This window comes from Columba livia, chromosome 3 (genome assembly GCF_036013475.1).
Source record: "Columba livia isolate bColLiv1 breed racing homer chromosome 3, bColLiv1.pat.W.v2, whole genome shotgun sequence".
NCBI classification, from domain to species: Eukaryota; Metazoa; Chordata; class Aves; order Columbiformes; family Columbidae; genus Columba; species Columba livia.
The window spans coordinates 97,171,040-97,190,456 of NC_088604.1; positions in this window are offsets into that span (position 1 = coordinate 97,171,040).

Below are 19,417 nucleotides of genomic sequence, written 5' to 3' on the forward strand. Positions count from 1 at the left end.
AACAACACTGAGATATTAAACACCAAACCTGTCTTCTAGGTTTGCAACAATAAGCATCATATAAAACCAAATTGGTACTGCTCACTGCTTGTCAAGGGATAAACAAACTTTTGTTATTACAAGGTTGATCATTAATTCCAGGCTAATTTCTTATTCCTGGCCTAGGGCTTAGATTAAAGTACTAGAAATTAGAACTCCTGAACCTTTCCTAACCCTGCAATCAACCAGCTGATAGTAATTTCAGCTTTTTAAGTACCTCATGGGTTTAATGCTATTGCTGCTGTGAAGCTTTAATATTTATAGATTGCTTTCTATGGTTACATGCAAGACACTAAAGAAGTATAGCATGGTTAGGGCTTTGGTTTGTTTCTCTGCGTTGGCGTGTGTGCATGTGTGTGTGCGTGGAGAAGCACGAGGAAAGATGAACAAGATGTTCTGCCCTGCCTTTCCAAAACTAAATATCTACAACCAGACAGAAGTCCCTGTGTTTTGACAGCCAGTGACGTGGACAAAAACTTTTGGCTTCAGTCCTTTGCAAGCATTCGTAACTCATAATACAGAGGTCAGATAGAAAGCCAGGAGGTTCGGGACCAGGAAATGTACTCACTATTGCAAAATCTAGTTAAAAATATCAGCTGGAAGGAAGTTCTAAGCTACTATGAGCCTGGCAATGTTGAACACTTACTTTCCTTATCAGTACATCCATTTACAGATGTGCAATACCAATACTTATATTAATCTTTTCATGCATTCTCCTGTAGCTACTATCAAATTTTACTTTTGAATACCCGATTCACTTCTAACATGGTAAATTTATAAATCATTTGCCTGGCCTGTTTTAGAAAACCTCACAAACAAGGGCTATGAATTCCTGAACTGATATTTTATAATACGTTCTTTAGATGGTACCAGTTGAAACCATGAAACCACCATTGGTCTCTATGACATATTCCTAATAGCGTAATTGATATTCCTTGAACAAAATAATATGCAGTATCTCCTCCTTAGGTCTTGTTTTAAATGCTAAGTCTGTGTGTGTACAGGCCCATACAGACCATAGAGCATGCTGGGCTTTACGCTGTACATTAATGAGGAGCATCTTCTGTTTTTTCCTAGCTCTTCACTTGATATAAATTAATAAACAGCAATATTGAAGGCAGGTAGAGCCAATCATTTATGCTAGGCTGGAAACACTTAATGAAGCTGGATGGCAACAAATTTAAATTTACAATAACTTTTCTGCCTGGGACCAGTAGAATTTGATGGGTTTGATTAAGGGGATGATTTTATTATGGAATCATCAATTCTTAGTTTTGCTAAAGAAACTGGAAGATGTATGGATAATGAAAATAAAACAGTACAATTGTTTGTTAGTAGCAAAAGAGTTTTGAAAACCAAATCTACTTCATCTTAAAAAATTCCCAAATGCAGAATGACAACTGTATCTCACATCCCGTTTCCCCCATACCTTCATTGGAATAGTGAACTAGAGGTAAGTCTGATTCATGCTGGCTAGTGCCATGTTTCTGTGTTTGCCCAGTGCCCCCAGCTGGAGACCCTGAGAATCACAGGGTTTTAATGTACAGTAATATTAATTTACATAAGTACTTAGTAACATTCTTCATTAGTTTGTAATGACTCCAGTATAATGTTTTCATTTCTATAATAGACATCATTCCTTTTTGAAGTGTAGTTAAGATAAAGAGTGACAATGTTTTTAAAAAATCTTGTTACTCAAAGTTCATTTCCCCAGTGGACACTCTGAGTCAGAACTGCTGACTTTAGTGATAAAAATAGTTATTTACTAATTTTCAGTGCTATTAGGTCTTTGAAGCTATCACAGTTAGAATACAATGGAGTCTGTTCTTGATACAACATCAGTTCTGGTTGCATATCTTTACTATTGCTGACAGTGATACATGAACAACAAAAAAAATTCAACTATTTTAACACTCCAAGCTATGTGTTCTAGAGCTGATACCCCAAAAAGTTATTAGACCTGTGAAATTAATAAATAGGAAATGGAAACAAGCTGGGAGTTGAAGCTGTAATCCTTTTTTTCTGCTTTTGAGAATTTAGCAACTTCATGTTTCTAGACTTTGTGAAAATAACTGGTGTACCACCACGCCTCCTTAGGCCGTGGGTATGCCCACGCAGCAAAAAGTAGTGTACTATGGAAATACCATTCTATAAACTGGCTTAGGACTGGGAACATCCCCGTGATGACAGCAAGAAACTCAGCCCAGGCTAATTGATGCCCCCGAGGGGGTGAAATCTCCGTGCAGCCAGAGGACAGGCAGCTGCTGGCATCCGAGGGAGCTCTTTTAGAGCCAGCTCGGGTATCGTTCAGCTCCTCAGGTCAGTACATGTCACATAGCTGCCTGTTGAGTAGCTGCCTGTGTTCCCAACAAGCAGCTCCACCAGTTCAGACCAAAGGTTGACCCAGTCCAGTTTTCTTTCTACAGCGGTGATCAGAAGCAGCTGTCCAAGGAAGACCAAGAACAGGACACGTTTGCTTCCTGAGGGTGCTCTCCCACGCTATGTCTATTTTCAGCTCATGAGTCACACAAGCCTGACATGATGCCTTTAGGTAGTAGCCTTCCACAGATCTTTCTCTCAAGCATTTGACCATTTTCTCATCTACAGTACCAGCACCTGCAGTAGCTTTTGGTGGCAAGTTCCAGAGGGCTATCACCATTTAGAACAAGAAAAACGTTCCTTTTCTTTTGACCATGTTCCCCATGACAGCCCTTCATTCTTGAATTGGAAGAGTGAACACCTATCCATCTTATTCATGTCACATGATTTTATACTTTTCTATGTTTCTTTTTTTCAAGGTAAGGAGTCCCAGCCTATCTTGTCACTTCTTTTTATAGCCATCCTTGATCATTCCGATTATCAAATTTTTCTGGGAAAACTGTGGTTTTCCCAGTAATTTAAGATAAAGGCACCATAACTACACACAGTTTTCAAGGTGTGGTCAAGTCACGGGTTAATACAGTTGGATCTTGATGTTCATTTTCAATTTCCCAATAACTCCAGAAATTTGACTTGCATTTTTGATGTCTGCCAAGCATTAAGTCTGATGCAATGCAACAATCTATCATAACCTCAAAGTCTCCCTCCTGAGTAGCAATTGTAAACTCAAACCCAACATTCCGTATAAGATGCCAGGATTGATTTTCCCTATATTCATTACCTTGTGTTTACTTGCATTGAATTCTATCTGCCATCTCAAATTCCAAACTGTAAATATAGAGTCTTCCTGCAAATCTTCTTAAACTGCCCTTCTCCTTACCATCCTGAGTAATTTTGTACCATCATCAACTTTCTCGCTACATTACTCACCCAGATAATTTCTTAAAAAATTAAGCTGTGCAGGTCCCAGCATGGGTTCCTGTGGATCTTCACCTGTTGTAACTAAGAGTTTATAATTTACGCCTACTTTCTTTTCTAACTTTTAATCAAGTCTTTATGCATACATACGCCTTTTCTCTATTCATAGCTATTAAGTTTCTTCAAAATCTTTGGTGAGGGGAATTTACTGAAACCTCTTTAGAAGTCTCCATAAACTACATCTACTGAACCCTTGTGATCCACACAACTGTTGACCCTTTCAAAGAACTCCAGATGCATTTGTAAGCCTGAATTTCATTTTACAAAAGCCATGCTGATGCTCTTCAAGTAGACTGTATTTATCTAGGTACTGACTGATTCATAGTTATTCTAATTCCCACTTATATCTGTAATCTGACAGGCAACTTCAGTTTGCTGAATTCTCCTAAAACCTTTTATAAATGTTGGTGACACATTCACCAAACTCCAGTACTCAGATACCGAGGAAGATTAAGTTAGAATGACAGTGAGAGAGTTGCTCATTTTTTTTTAGTATATCAGCAGTTTTCTCTTTCGATTTTCTTTGAGCTTTGGGTGAAAACAAAATTGATTAGTGCTGATTTTTCTCTAAAACTCCACCCATGGTCACTTCAATTTCAGACAGATCCTCTGCTGGTTTCCTTCCCTTTGCCCTGTCCTGAAGAGGGTTCTGGTTGGGGAATTACCTCTATTTCTTCAGCTTCTCAGCTCTCCACGAGTTCCCTTTGTACCCTGATCATCAATTGGCATTAGACTCTCTAGCAGGCTGATTACTACTAACATATCTGAAGGATGATTTAAGATTATTTCAATTCCTTTAGCTACTCTATTCCCTCAGCTTGCCTCTGACAGGCTTCTGCCCTAAGTGTCATCTCCTGAATGCCCCCCGAAACAGGGTCTTCACCATTCCCAATCACATTTGAAACTTTCAGAGTCTCTGTCAGCCACTCCAAGATTTTATGTGGCATTAAGGAACCATAACATGGGTATACATCTAGTTGCCAGATCTTAATCCCTGCCATGCTCTGCAGCTTAAATACAAGCCAGCCAATGCCTCAATTTCTCCATCTGGAATACAGGAATAACAACAGATACCTTCCTTTCTAAGCATTTTGACATCAAAGGGAAAGTGTCATGATTTTTTTTTTCTCAACTATAAAGTAGTACAGTATTAAAAATTATCTAACAATAGCCTTCTTTTGAGCTTTCTCAAATAAAAAGCTACAGCAGTGCTATTCTTACATCCCAAGAAAAATAAAATATCTTACTTTCAAAGGCTATGTCTTTGTGGATCTTTGCAAGGTTTGTTCAAAAAACTGTGCTGAGTTGCTAGAAAGCTACTGAACAGAAAGGTGACATGTGATTGACATGTGATTGACATGTGATTCACACTTACATTCAACTAAATTCATCCAAAACACCTGTAACACATGGCACTCGAAACCAGGAATGCATTTGTTTGGTTTTGAGAGGGGTTGTGTGTGTGGGGGTGTAGTTGTTGTTGTTTAGTTGGTTTTTTAAACACACTTTTGTCTCTGACAGCAATAGTGACACCATGGATGTAAACAATCCATGAGCCAAATATATATTAAAAGAGAAAAAGAATTACCCACATGTAGAATCAGAATAGCTCAGTCAGTTTTCCTGGACACCCAGAAGACACATTTTTCTTTGACAGATGGTCATGTGGGCCTTGGATGCTTTTATCCAAATAGCTACTGTAATCAAAACTCTCAGTCCATTGATAATTCCTTGGTTAAAAGTTGAGATCGGAACAAGAGAATATAGTTGGGGAAAAAACTGAGAATACAATAGTTCCTCCACTGAAGGGAGTGCAGCTAAGGCAGGGATCCTTTCTCACCTGGCTTGGGTAAGCACAGCCCTCTGATGCTGGCATGGTGAGAACTTCCCCTCTTGTTTTAATCTACTATAACCATCAAAACTGAATCACATAGATCTTGTAACTTCCACATTTGTAGCTAATCCCTGTGACTTTATCATGCATTCAGGAAGCCCCAGGTCAGAAATACATGTGATGGGGTGAGAACCTTATTCCTCATGACCATAGGGAAAGCCTTAGAAATTACTTGTATATACTAAGAAGTTCAGAAAATAAATTAAATTTAATGCATTAGGGTGTTAACACTTCAGGTTTAGAAACAAATGTTCTGGTTGGTTTGTTTGTGCATGGGGGCAGGCAGGGGGTGTCTTTTTAAACAGGATACTTGGATGCCTGAGTTTGGCCGTATCACAATTCCCCTGCTGACAGCAAAGCCATCCATGGACAGAGGAAAGGGTGACTAGACAAACCATTTATTAGTGTTAATTCTGAAGAGTTACCAATATTAGGTTCAAATAAAAAATCCTTAGAATTAAATCGGAAGAGAAAGGACAGATTAATTAAAAAAATTACTTGCCTTTCAAGTAATAACATGCCCCTCCACATCTACCAAAAAACAGCAAGAAGCACTGTTTTACGTTTATCTGTTGTTACTTTAATCTGAATTTGTTCAAGACATTTTGACTCTCTTACCTCGCTGTGCACTGACCCTTCCCTTCCCATCTTTCTAGAAGTCATTACTCAAATGAACAGAATGTTCCAAAGCTGGTTTGTAGCACATAGCATAATAGTTCCCTGAAAGAGAAGAGAAACTATTCTACAGGAAGCTAAAGCAAATATTAAATTGCACAAATATGTATTCAAAAAGCAGGAAATGCCATTGTTGAGAGTGCAAGCAGAAGTTCAGCTCTACTGTCTTACACATGGATAATGAAATATTTTCTAACTGTGTGACTAAGTATTTCCAAATAAAAGAATAGATTATGTTTGTTGTTCTCAGCATGTACAGTAACTTGCATGGTTCTATATATAAACACGAACAGAATCTTTCAAGAAAATGTTCACACACAATGCACAACAGACTTAGGATTCCTGCTCCCATGCACTGGACACTGTGAACACAGCAGCAAAAGCAACTAGCACAAGTTGAGATGGTGACTACTTCCAGCGCCATCGCTAAAACAAGACAGAAAGGTATTACCGAGCAGTGTCAGCTCTTAACTTCAAGTACCTCTGCACAAGAGACTTTCAGTGCAGTCAGTCAGCCCCTCACCCTTCAACCCTGAGGGAGGAACAGCAGATTTCTTTCCCTGTGTCATTGACCCACTGACTTGATGAGCTGCAGGCGTCCATTCCTTGGGTTTGTCTGGAAACCAAAGGTGTTCACTTCAAACAGACAAGTATCAAGCCTCACAAAGACCACCTGGTGGAAGAAACTGACTCAAGGGACAAGTGTTTTCCAAGACAGAGGGATATGGGCAAGAGTAGATACTGAGGGAAGTCCTCATGGTAGCTTGCAGCTTCCTCACAAGGGGAGGAGGAGGGGCAGGTGCTGATCCCTTCTCTCTGGCAACCGATGACAGAATCCGAGGGAATGGCAGGAAGATGTGTCAGGCTAGACTTTAGGAAGAGTTTCTTCCCCCAGAGGGTGGTGGGCACTGGAACAGGCTCCCCAGGGAGGTGTCACGGCCCCAAGCCTGACAGTGTTCAAGAAGAGACTGGACAACACCCTCAGACACATGGTGTGAACTGTGGGGTTGTCATATGCAGGGACAGGAGTCGGACTCGATGATCCTTGTGGGTCCCTTCCAAGTCAGGACATTCTATGATTCTACCTTTGCCTAAGAAGTGCACCCAATGCCATGTCTGAGGGGCAGAAGCACCTGTGCAATGAAAAAAAGCACGTAAGAGATTGACGTGATTGCAAAGGAAATGGTAAGATTCCATCTGAATATGAGGAGAAACTTCTTTACTTTGAGGGTGCCAGAGCACTGGAACAGGCTGCCCAGAGAGGTTGTGGAGTCTTCTCTGGAGTCATTCAAGACCCACCTGGACATGTTTCTATGAGATCTTCTCTGGGTGAACCTTGTCGTGGTTGAGACGGACAAACGACATAGACCGAGTTCTTCCAGGATGAAAGTAGTAGATGCCATTTATTGCCACAAGTGCATTTTTATACAGTTTTACCAATTCATATGTCTCTTCACTATTGGTTACAAGTTACAGCAGTAACATCTCATTGGCTAATTTTGCTATCATCAATGTTACTCTTCTACTCCTTTATCTCTTACGGGTACATCCCTAACATCTCCGGATACTCCTTTACTCCCATCTTTCTCACAGGTAGGCCTTACTATCTTCAAGGCTAATTTCTGTTCCCATGCCCTCAGCCAAGGAATCCAAGGACCCACTGTAATGCCCCATAGAACCTGCTTTAGCAGGTGGGTTGGACTAGATGGTCTCCAGAGGTCCCTTCCAACCCCAACCATTCTGTGATTCTGTAAGGGCTAGGCAGGGCGATAGATTTGAATCAATCTCCTGTTTAGTTTCTTGTCTTTTCGCTAGAAACTCCAGCCCAGTGACTATGGCACATACAATACATTTAAATTCCAAAGTAATTATGATGTTTTCCACAGACAGCAACAAGTGCATTGGAGAAGGCCATAGAACATGGTCAGAGGGTCATTTTCTCTCTCTTTCCAAAAATATAGTGCCATCATTTAAAGACCTTTGGAGTGTTTCATGTTTGTTCTTTTTTTTTTTCAGGCACTTTAAGATGCATTTAATTGTCTCATGATCCAAATTGCTTGCACAGTGCCCCAGCAGCATTCGTGGTTGTTGGAATAATTGTTTAGCAACAATTTTCTAAAGCACAGAGAATTTCATTCTGGACACTACTAGCTCACAAAGAGCAATGCAATTATTATATTCAGGAAACTGGATTCCCTCCAAAAGCTGACCTGTCATAAGCAAAAGCAGAAAAAATTGAATTCTTTCATAACTGACTCCTTCACTCCGAATGCTCTATAGGATCCTATTCTGTTTGCCAAGCCTCTAGTTCTGCTGCTCACAGACATATAATCAGTGTCCTGGCTGCTGAGAGGCTGTCCGGTTCTGTCTGGCACTTCAGACTGCTCCTTAAGTAGGAAAGCATTAGTCTATTACTCCCGCACAGGCAAATCAAAGAAGGATAAGAATGTCACAAGAACCAGACAAGACCTCCTACCAAAAATAAAAAACTGCTAGCATTGATAAAGAAAGTTGTGGTTTTAAAGAGAGATTCCAATGTCCACAGCCCAACTCCTGCCATGTGCCATCTGCAAAGTCATACTGCAAAAACCATTCAAGCATGAATTCCTTAAGCAAGCCTTCTAAATACACACATAGCTCCCAAATATGCGTGCAGTCTGAATGGATGCCACATTAGATCTTGATGGTCAGACAGGCAGGGAAATGAACAGAAACCTAGGGTTAGGCAGCAGGGATCTGGAATCACAGTGACCTTAATGGTGCTTAAATCCTTTTAGGGATTTAAGCACCATCAAGGTACTTTAGTTCTCAAACTAAAATTCAAGCACTAAAGAATATTTCTGAGTATGGATAAGCATGTGCATTAGTAAGGGAATGGAAGGTAATGCCTGGTTTCCTTTAAAACGAATTCAGTGTAAAACACTCAGTTAATGTTTTTAGGTCACCCTAGTAACATGACCAACATTACCATAGTAGCATCTTATATGGAAAGACAGACGACTCCATCCTCATGAAAAGGTAATTCTACTTCTCTGACTCATGGTAATAAATCCACACTTGTGGAGTGAAATGGACAGTTACCAACTATCTCGAGCTCCCAATGATGTCAGGTTGGTGACTTTTCAATATGTGTAAATTTGAAAAAACACAGTAGAAGTCATACTTAAATTTATAATCCCCCAAAGTTCAGCATGTTCTGAGCAATTAGCAAAAAATTACTGCCAGAGATGTGATACATTAGAATAAATAACACTTTAAAAAGACACAGATGTTAAATGTGTATGTGCCTTTGAGAGTCATATTAAACATTTAAAAATAACCTCCGTGATTATTGGTGCGTTTAGATTTTATAAGATCTAGGACTGGCAGAGGACTCTGTGGTTCTTGTTCCATACCCTACCATGCATGTGATCTGCATTAAATTTCAGAGGGAGGCCTCTTTTTGTCTTTTCCAGATTTTTACTTAGTAAGAGTGCAGCGAGCTAAATTCAGAAGCAGGGTAGGTATATGCATCTCCAAAAACTCTATGGGTCAGATTTAACAGTAAACAAATAGTGATACAAACTACAGTCCCAGTGTCCAAGAGAAGCAAACAGTTTACTTCAGTGGTTATTCTTCGGAGTGTGTAAGATGAGAAACTACTTATAGGTAATGCAAACTGTTCACAGGTGCTGGGCAGAGTGGCCTGCACAAATTTAACATGTACTGATTTGTAAAATGAATACAGTATTATCTGCCTTATGGCAGAAGCCAACAACATAGATGGCAATAGCAGCCTCAGTAGCAAGCATTGAGACAGCGGGTTATAAGTTTTCCCTCCAAAGGAATTGTATGTAACTCAATTGTATGTATGTACCCTCCTCAGCAGGTAAGCTACAGTTTTAAACTGAAACACAAATACTTCTTTATCCCAAGAATGTCACCGAAATTGTTCTGGCAGAGAAAAATGCAGGCCAAGAGGGAAATAAAATATTTTTTTTGTATTCTGTCTTTCTGGATGAACAAAACTTGGCAACATTAAAGTGTAAAAGAAGTTAGAAAACTACAGTTGTTCCCTCCCTGTCTCTTTTTGAGTTCTAGCCTCCCTTCCTACGCTGGGCCCCCACCTACCTACTGGAAACACAAACCACCAGCACGTCCATCAACTGATCCTCTTTCCTCAGCTCCCAGGACTCCCAGCTCAACCCAGCACGTTACCAGTTCCTTCCAACTCAGCCATGCTTCCCAGTGCTGCTGCACTCAGCATACACTCCATAGCTTCTGCAGAGAGGCTGAGTGCATCGTTAATGGCAAATAATCCAATAGCATCTAATGCTCAGCCTGTGGTGACATGAATAACTAACAGCAGAGTTTAGGCTTAAACACTTCTCCCCAAATATATAGGTTATCTTCTCATACTTCTTCCTCTTCAGCATCTCCATTACACTTGTTTTGCATGCTCGCTGAGTACTGAATTAGCTCAAGTTACTGCATTTTATCACATATTTCTCTTTTAGAAATAATTTACATACAATGAAAAACCTACGCCATGATTTAAGTCAGTGTTAGACTTGTCTCAGTATGCATTGTAATAAACAGTGCTTAGAAACCACACATGAATTTGTGGCTTCCTTGTGCCACCAAACATCAGAGAAATACAGAGTAACAGACAATTCTTTGAAATGCTAAAAACCCACCTAGAGAAATACAGTCAGGATAGAAAGTTGTTTCAATTCCTGATTTATGAGTGGAGACCAGGAGGTTTGATCACAATATTATTTTTTTATTTTAAATGGATGGGAAGTCAAGTCCATGAAACTTGCCAGGAAATCTGTAGTATTGCATGCATTCTCATTAAATGGACCAATTCATTATTAAGAGTGAAAACAGTTTTGTTTCTAAATAGAGACAATAAAATCCCTTAATAAAAAAGTCATGAGCAGAAGAGGCTGTTCAAGCTCTTGGCACTAAAAAAAAAGCAATCCAAAACAAAAAAACCCTACAAAACAAAACAAAAAACCACCACCAATTGCTATTGTTTTACAATACCAGTTTTAATTTTCAGTAAACTGACCACTACATAACTGTTCCCACTGGACATGTATAAACAGACCTGCAATGTAAGGCTTTGCAAGGAGCAAGCAACACACCAAACTTGAGGTCAGCTTCTTAAGCCTTGGAACAGACAGAAAGCTTCTTACCACCTCATCTTTCATCAGTCTGCTAAGAAACAAACTGAGGTAAAGTTATGTCCTTCAGCCTTTCAGACAAATTCTGACCGATCTGGACTTTAATCTGGAGAGTCCATGGTTTAGTTAATTTCCCAGAGGTAGGTGCAATTTTCTTGCAAATGTGTATCAGAAACTTTATCTTGCCTGTAAGTTTTCAGCTGCTTACACAAACAGCTAGAAAGCCAAAATCATAAATTGAAAATGCATAGTTCGTTCAGAAAATCTGGATTCATTTTCCATAATAAGCTCAGAGGTAGACATTTATTCATAAAGAGAGGTAAGAGGGTTTTATTTGGCTCTACCGTCATGAATCTCCATTTACTTAATAGGGTAAAGCACAAAACATTATTTTACCACAGTAAAAAACAAGGCAAATGATTGCAAACATCCCCTGCAGGGATGTGCCAGCAATACTTATTGGATGGAATGATATAAGAAACTGAAGTTTGGCTCTGAGGTTTATATCATATAATCCTGAGTCGGTAAAGGTGAGAAACTGTGCCAAAAAGCTACGAGGCTATTTGAGCCAGAGGAAAATACATTCATCTGCTTCTTAAATAGGAACAGAGATGAACAGCAACGTAAGATGCAGACAAAATATAGGAGAAAAATACAAAAAGTGAGAAAAATTATGTCAGAGTCCCCTCAGAAATCATCATTCCCAGAAGATGATTCTGAGGGAAGATTTCCCTAAAATACCCTCACTTCTGATAAATCACAGAACATCAGAATATCATCACACCAAGGCCTGTGGAAGGAAATGGTTTCTTGCATCTCTCAACTTCTCTAAGAAAAATAGCCACCATCCACAGGAATGAAGACAATGAAAGGAAATATTAGGGACCATGGGCAATTAGAGGGAAATAAAATAATCTGGAATTGGTTCTTCTCATAGGCAACATGAACGATGAAGCCTTCTGCCCCTAGTGACATGGACTCCAACATGAATGAAACTGATGGCTGATTCCAACAAATACAGCAAAAGGCAAAATTCAGTGCTTGCAATCTAGCCTTTTACCAGCCCTCTAATGAGCAGCTTGGTTCTTGTAGATAACTTGATCACTCAAACCCAGAAATGCCCAGCTCATACAGAGACCTTTTAACTCACATATATGCATAGCACTTCCATTGCTTTAATGTGAACCGTGAGCATGCTACGAGTAGCACAACGCTGAATCACAGAACTGTGGGTATTTCATTTCTAGTACAGATAGTGAGAAATAAGACAGAGTCCAAATGTAGAGTTTCTATTCATCATCTCCTTCTATGAAATGTGGTATTTCCAGGACGTGTTTCTCAATCAAACCGTCCCCAGATCAGCTCCTGTGAACAGCTCGATGGCAGTAACCAGATACTTGCTGGCTGGATAGTAGGCAACACTAAGCAGAAGTGAAACAAGCTTTCAAATGCACTTTACTCATAGCAGTTCCACTCCTTCTACCCCAGTGACTAAAGATAAGGTAGTGCATTAACACTTGATATCCAACTAGCCTTTCCGTTTCCTCTCCCATCCTCCAAGCAACAAGCACAATTCTTTGAAACATTACAGGTTTTGCTTCTTGAATAACTCAGCACTGTGTCAGCAAACGACAAATATTGGTGCCAAAAAGATGTAGTTCTTATGCATGGCTTGTGCAAGACCTTTACATACTTCTTGCATTAAACTATGACTCTATCTTGCATCATCTTGATGTGATTCTGGTATTTTAGGTAATTTGAAACAGCATTGCACATAGTAAGCCATATGGAGTCTGGCTGTTTAATGGTAAGATAACATTAAGCAGATATTCAGACTAGTCACACCAAGGCTGTTGGAATTTCTATTGGAATGATGATTATTCTCTTATAACAGTGCTGGGCTGGCTGCTTTCAGCAGGGTGGCCAGCATTGTCAGAAGCAGATCATTAAAATTCAACACGTTCCCAAAAAGTCGTAAACTGAATCGGGTAGGCTGGAAAGTGGTTTAGACATTTTCTATTTTTACCTCACAATAAAAACTTAGTTCCTTTGGCCCAAATCCTGCACCGATTGCCTTACAGCAACCCAGGAATGTGCCTAGCCCCCTCGCTTTTTTGGGAGACCCTCCGCTGACATGTCCCGGCGGACCGGCCGGCAGGACCGGGGCTGTGCGCTGCCCCTGGAACCGGCGCCTGGGTTCAGTATCGGCTTCTTCATCGTCATCCCGAAACTCTAGACTTCAATAGAAAGGCTTTCACTTTCTGCTGGCCAGCGGGCCTGGCCGGGCCGCCGCCGCCAGGGGACACTGTGGCCCCGGGTACCTGGGCCGTGCGGCTCCTGCCGGGGGCCCTGTCCGGCGGCGGATCCCGGGGACGCCCAGGGCTGCAGAGCGGTGCGGCCACGCTACCGGGGCTGCAAGCGCCTTCTCCACCCTCCATGGAGACAGACGGGGTTTATATATGGCTTTAGATGCGCCACGTACGCCTCTCTGCAGCTGCCACCGGCGGGTCCCTCTGCGCCCCTCGGTCATCTCACATCCTGCCCCTGGAGAGGCGCGTCCTTCCCGTCCCGGCTCCTCACGGCTGCCGGCAGTGGCCCGACGGGAAGGGGCTGTAGGGAGAGTGGGGGGAAGGGGGCTGCAAAGAGTCGGGGCAGACGCCTCCCGGCCGGCTCGGGCAGCGCTGGAGGAGAAAGCGTGTTCGGGACGTGGTGCTGCCGACCCGGTCGCTTCCCGGCCCTGGGATGCGGCAGCCCTTGAGCTCGGGGCAGCTGTGCCCTCCTCAGGCCGGGCTTGAGGCTTGTGTCCAAATCCTGCCCGGATAAGCCTTGTGCGTGTGGGTTGGCGTGAACGCGGGGAGCGTACACGAGTCTCACATCTCTGCATGTAACTTCCAGGCATGTCGAACCCGTGCGGCGTTATGGTATGTACAGGGACTTCCCCTTATTTCAGCAAGCCCAGATCCTGTAAATGAAAATTCTGACCCTGCTACTTATCTGGATGGAGAGTCCCTGGAGGCAATTTATAGAGCATATTCAATGACTAACAAGACATGGTCATCGGGATTTTCTGATGGCTTTCAGGTGTAGCCCAGCAAGCAGCCTTTATGAGAGCAGAACTTAAAGCTGACAGTGGTGACAGGCAAAGGAAAATGCTATGCCCATTGAGCCTGTTCTGGTGCACAGATAACATACTACAGCCGTTTGTGCAATACCAAGCATTTCAATTCACAGCTGCACAACTATTGCTCTATGCAAACAGTGAACAAAAGCAGTGCACCACAGAGTTACAACTATCAAAGAACACTGAGCCAACACCTTTAACACATGTCCTCAGAGCACACGCAGAAGCGCTACTCAAATTGCAAAAATGGAATAGTCATTTTAGCAAACTCTGACTTTATAGCACAAAAGGATGGTGGCACATCAGTCTTGCTCAAGTCATGTAACTGGAAACACTCCACAGTTGTACGGTTTCCCCATCAGCACTGCTCCAGTGTAGCTCTGAATAACATGAACCCAAACAATTAGCTCTTCTGCTAATTGTAGCTCAGCAAGGCTAACTATCCCATCCTGTCAATTCATCTGCTTTGCTTCCCGTACAGTTATTTCACTTATTGCATGTTACATTGTGCTGCACACGTATGCTCTTTGGTTATACATGCACTCAGAGAGCAAGTGTGCACAGTGATTTAAAGAGTAAGCAACTTGAAAGAGTATGTGTAACAAAACGCCCAAGTTCTCTGTAGCCACTTCAGTATAAAGATTGTGAGGCAAAGCAAGGAATAATAGTTTGAACATCAGTAGACAAGAATCATCTGCTCTGCTAATTCTGCTATAGATCTGGTAACTTCTGGCAAGAAAGTGGTAACAAACATCTTCAGGGTCATCTTGACAGGAACAGCTCCCCCAGCTTAAGCCACATTGTCTTTGAAATGCTGAGCAAAGGGATGTGTAACTGCTTTCTAAAAGCAGGCACATAAACTCGCCAACACAATAGTTAAACACTTTGAGAAAAACATTACCCCAAATCATTCTCTCTCATTTTGAAGCAGAACATATTCTATATCGGGTGCAATTTCTCTTTTAAACAGCTTTATCTTAAGGCTTTTAGTATTTTACTTTTACAGATGTTTGTCCAGTCTGCAGCCAACATTTCATTCACTGCTTCTTCAGTCAGTGCTTGGAGCTGTCTTAGAGAGGTACATAAATCCTGGACCATGTTGATCATGCCTATTCATCAAAAATAATACACATTCAGACGCTGACCACCCAAAGCCCTGTCCCCCAAGGCAGTGAGTTTGGTGTAAAGTCAGGAGGGATTTCCTGGACATCACTTTTCATGTGATTATTCCAAAACCTTAACCAGTACTGTGAAAGGCAAGTCTTAATTGATGCTAGCCAATTGTTTTAATTTTTTACATGATTATCACTGGAAAAAAATCAGAAATAACTGAAACATGGGGTATGCAGGGGGAAAGTACACACAATTCTGAAAGAATGGTTAATATTCTGAGTGGCCTTTTTGAGAGGTAAACCTCATCTGAGAAAATGGTTACGTTTTGCAGCTCCCAGGGGAGTGCTGTGGAACATATTCCTGCAAGTCATAGACTCACATCTTGCCTGGGAGTCCTGCCTCATTGCTTGGGAACCACTGTTCTGTACATCAGACGCCACGCAAGACAGTATTTTTCCACTACTGTACGTTACGCAACTCCTCTGTAACAAAAACAGTGTAATGAAACTACAAGAAGCACTCAGTTCTAAATTACCTTATTGCATTATATTGGTGATGGCAAACCTTTCTACAGAGTGAACTGATGGATTGATTGCCTACCCTGCCCAATTAATGGGATTCAAATGCATTGTGTATATTGTGCTCACACACTGCAAAGGCTAGTTTAGGGGTTTGAAATACTAAAAAGAATTACGAAAAGTAATATTTTACTGAGTATCAAACCAACAATGCTTTAGCAAGTATCAAGATGGAGGTGAAAATGATTTATCACTTAATGCCTTCTCTTGAGGGCATACATTTCTTTAAAAATAAAGACAAGTGTGACATCTAAAGATTCACAAAAAACCTAAGAAGATAATACCAGAAAGAATATCTTCATGATAAAAACAAAACAAAACACAAAAAGCCCCCCCAAAAAAGAAAAAACAGCAACAACAACAAAAAAAAACCCAAACAAGCCATCATTCTAATCACAGGAAAACTTTAAAATCAGTCATGAATTCTTCCAATGGTTTCTCTACCTTGTTTATTCCCAAAGAAACGTGGAGAAGGAGAGGAGTCTTTTCAGGTTACTACATCTGAATCAGTGAAGTTTCAGAGAAATAACAATCATTAAGAACATAGTTTGGAGCGACCAGCTTATCTTCTTCATCTGCACGAAAGCAGCCAATTCAGGAAACAAGTGATAGCATTGCAACCGCCTGTTAATGTCCAAGAGTTCAACTATTACTAAAGCATGTTAACGAGCCAGCTGAGATATATAGGCAGCTATCAAATGACAGATAATCCATCCTATTTATGTATACAAATGTTGGATGCCAAATGTGGGTAAAGGGGTCCATGACACAAAGTGTTCAGTACCAAGCACAACCTACCAATTCAAGGCATTCCCCTGCCTTTATGCCTGTCTCTCTGTCACGACAAGCTCCCCTCTTTCAGCTGTGCCATTCCTGCTGTTTGCCAAGCCATTCTGTGAACAGGATCAGGGCACTGACATGCCCAAAAAGGCTCTTTTTCCACACAAAATTACTTTTCAGCCAGCTACAGTTCATTGACTGGGTCTATTATGCAGCCCATGAGCATCGTGCTGGCACCACAGGGAGGGCAGCAACATGGGAGAAAGGTGGGGGTGAGCAGGTAAAACCTGCTTTAAATTGTGTTCCCACCCAGAAAACTGTATGTGCACCTACTCTCTCAAGCAAAGGATTGCTATTAGTGCTTTTGCACATTACATCCATACACCCTGAAAATATACTCAGACAGTGCTAATACAACATGAAATTCTACCCTAGGTGGATTTCAGAGACAACTAAAGCTATTTTTTTTTTTCATTTGGGTGTCTGAAGCCTCTGCCCTTTCCCTTCTTCTCTCTCCACACCAAAGAGGAGCTAAACACCTTGATGAGACCCTGGCAGAAATGCTATTCCCAAATGACAAATCCCACAGACCTGGTGCAGTCTGGGGAGGAGCAGGTTTCACTCCAGCACTTCTCTCAAGTTTAAAACCAAAACTTCTCACTCTTGGACTCCATCAGTAATTAAACTCAAATAGCACAATGCAGTGTCTTGCCTTAGTGGTCTCTCAAAGGAACCAAGGCAGTTGAGTGAGAACTGAAGTAGATATATCCCCTTCTGTCAGTTCTGGTAATCAATGGCAGAGGAACAGATCAACATCCCCACAGTAACATCTTAAGCCACAACTACTAAATTTACCAGAGCCAATTTATCAATGCTCTTACTCAACTGGAATGTACTCACATGAGCACCCCTACTGAAATCAGCCTTTAAATTAGATAAATGTCATCTGCACCCATGTTAAAATTCCTTTGTATTGCCAAAGTGGCATAAAAGTGGGAGGTATAAGGAAAGAAACAGGTGTAATGTTTTATTGTATTAGTTAAGTTGTTGGGAGTAAGATTTTGAAATCACTAAGGCAAATCATCCAAGTGCTTGACAACACATACAGCTGTTTACAATTTCCTGTAAGATTTTGAGGAAATCCAGACCGCAATGTGCAGCTTCAGAACCTGAATATGGCTCCATGCACACGAAGCTCTTGTGCTCTCACTGGGAATATCATTGCACAACTAAATGAAAATATTTAAAATTACTGACTACAGTGCTGAGATGGTAATGCAAGTCTTGGTTTGCAATCTAAGAAGATCCACCAAATACACAAGAATTAAACTCACCTCATACAATTCCCCAAAAGGACTACAGATTAAAAAGAAATCTGCTCCATTAAACTCTGAAGAATAACCTCAGAGAACCAAGCCTTGGTTGCTAATTGAATGACTTCAGAAAGCAGCCATCAACCATATCCTGCCAATTTCCTAGATGCTGGAGAATTTTGGTAAGAGTTGCATTAAATGATCTGTCATCAACTGAATACTAATCTCTCCATCTTTTATTACTCAGTCTTAAAGAGGGCCTTCTGGAGAGCATGAGTTATTGGCAATGGGAGGCAGTAATTACTAAGTGAGGTATAGTGTAGAAAACATGACAAGCGAGTTAAAAACAGTGTCTGGGGACCACTTAATGTTGTGTTGGCAAACAGAACATGTTATAAAACCGTTTTAGAGAGAACAGCTACAACACAGGAATCTAGCTGCTAAATTACAAAAAGGAGCCCTGAAGCAGAGTTTTGTTAGGTTTTTTTTTTTGTTTGTTTGTTTGTTTTTTATATATACATTTCTCACATCAGGGCATAACCTTTCAAGCTGTGCTCCTTTAACGGGGTGGTAGATTGTGCCAATACAGACCACCATGTAGATGTGCCAAGTTTCTCGGATGTGCTGCAGGACCGGACTAATTTTTTATATGTGTAGCAAAGACTGTACATGCTCCGTGGTCTGCCTCTTGGGTGGGATGTGGCTGATGACAGTCTCGCTTAAATCAGTGGTGAAGGGGTTCCAAGAAAAAGCAGAGTTAAACTGAGGAAATGTGCACTATACATGTGTGTAACACTGACATCATTCTGTTATAGTTAAGAAAATATTTCAGTAAAGTGAAAACAAAATCACACTGAATTATTATAGTTGAAATATCCCAACCCGAGCCAAGCACAAACAGATACTGTGTATGCTTAAGGGATGGTAAGAAAAACTAAAAATGAAGTGTACAGGGGATCAGCTATCACATGGCAGGGCATACGGCTGATAAAAAGGTGAGTGGCTTTGGAAAGCATCACTGAGTTATTAGGAAACCTCAACCCATGAAACACAAACCAGACCGTTTTGGGCCACATGATGCAGCCTGATGTTCCCACAGCCATCATTATTGCATAGCAAAGCATGAGTAATAGCATAGAAGTTTTGTTCAAGTGTATCGGTGCATGGAAAGACCGGGAAAGTACTGGAACATTTCCCTGAATTGGCTACTCAGTACAACAAACCCTCTGCCTTGAAGAACTTGTATTTTCAGTAGGTAAAATGGGCAGATGGCACTGGAAAGAGGTACATTTAGCCTGATAAATGACCAACAGTGATATACCTTGCAAAGCATGATAGGCCTAATAAAAAGCATTTGTTCATTAAATGGTGTTTGAAAA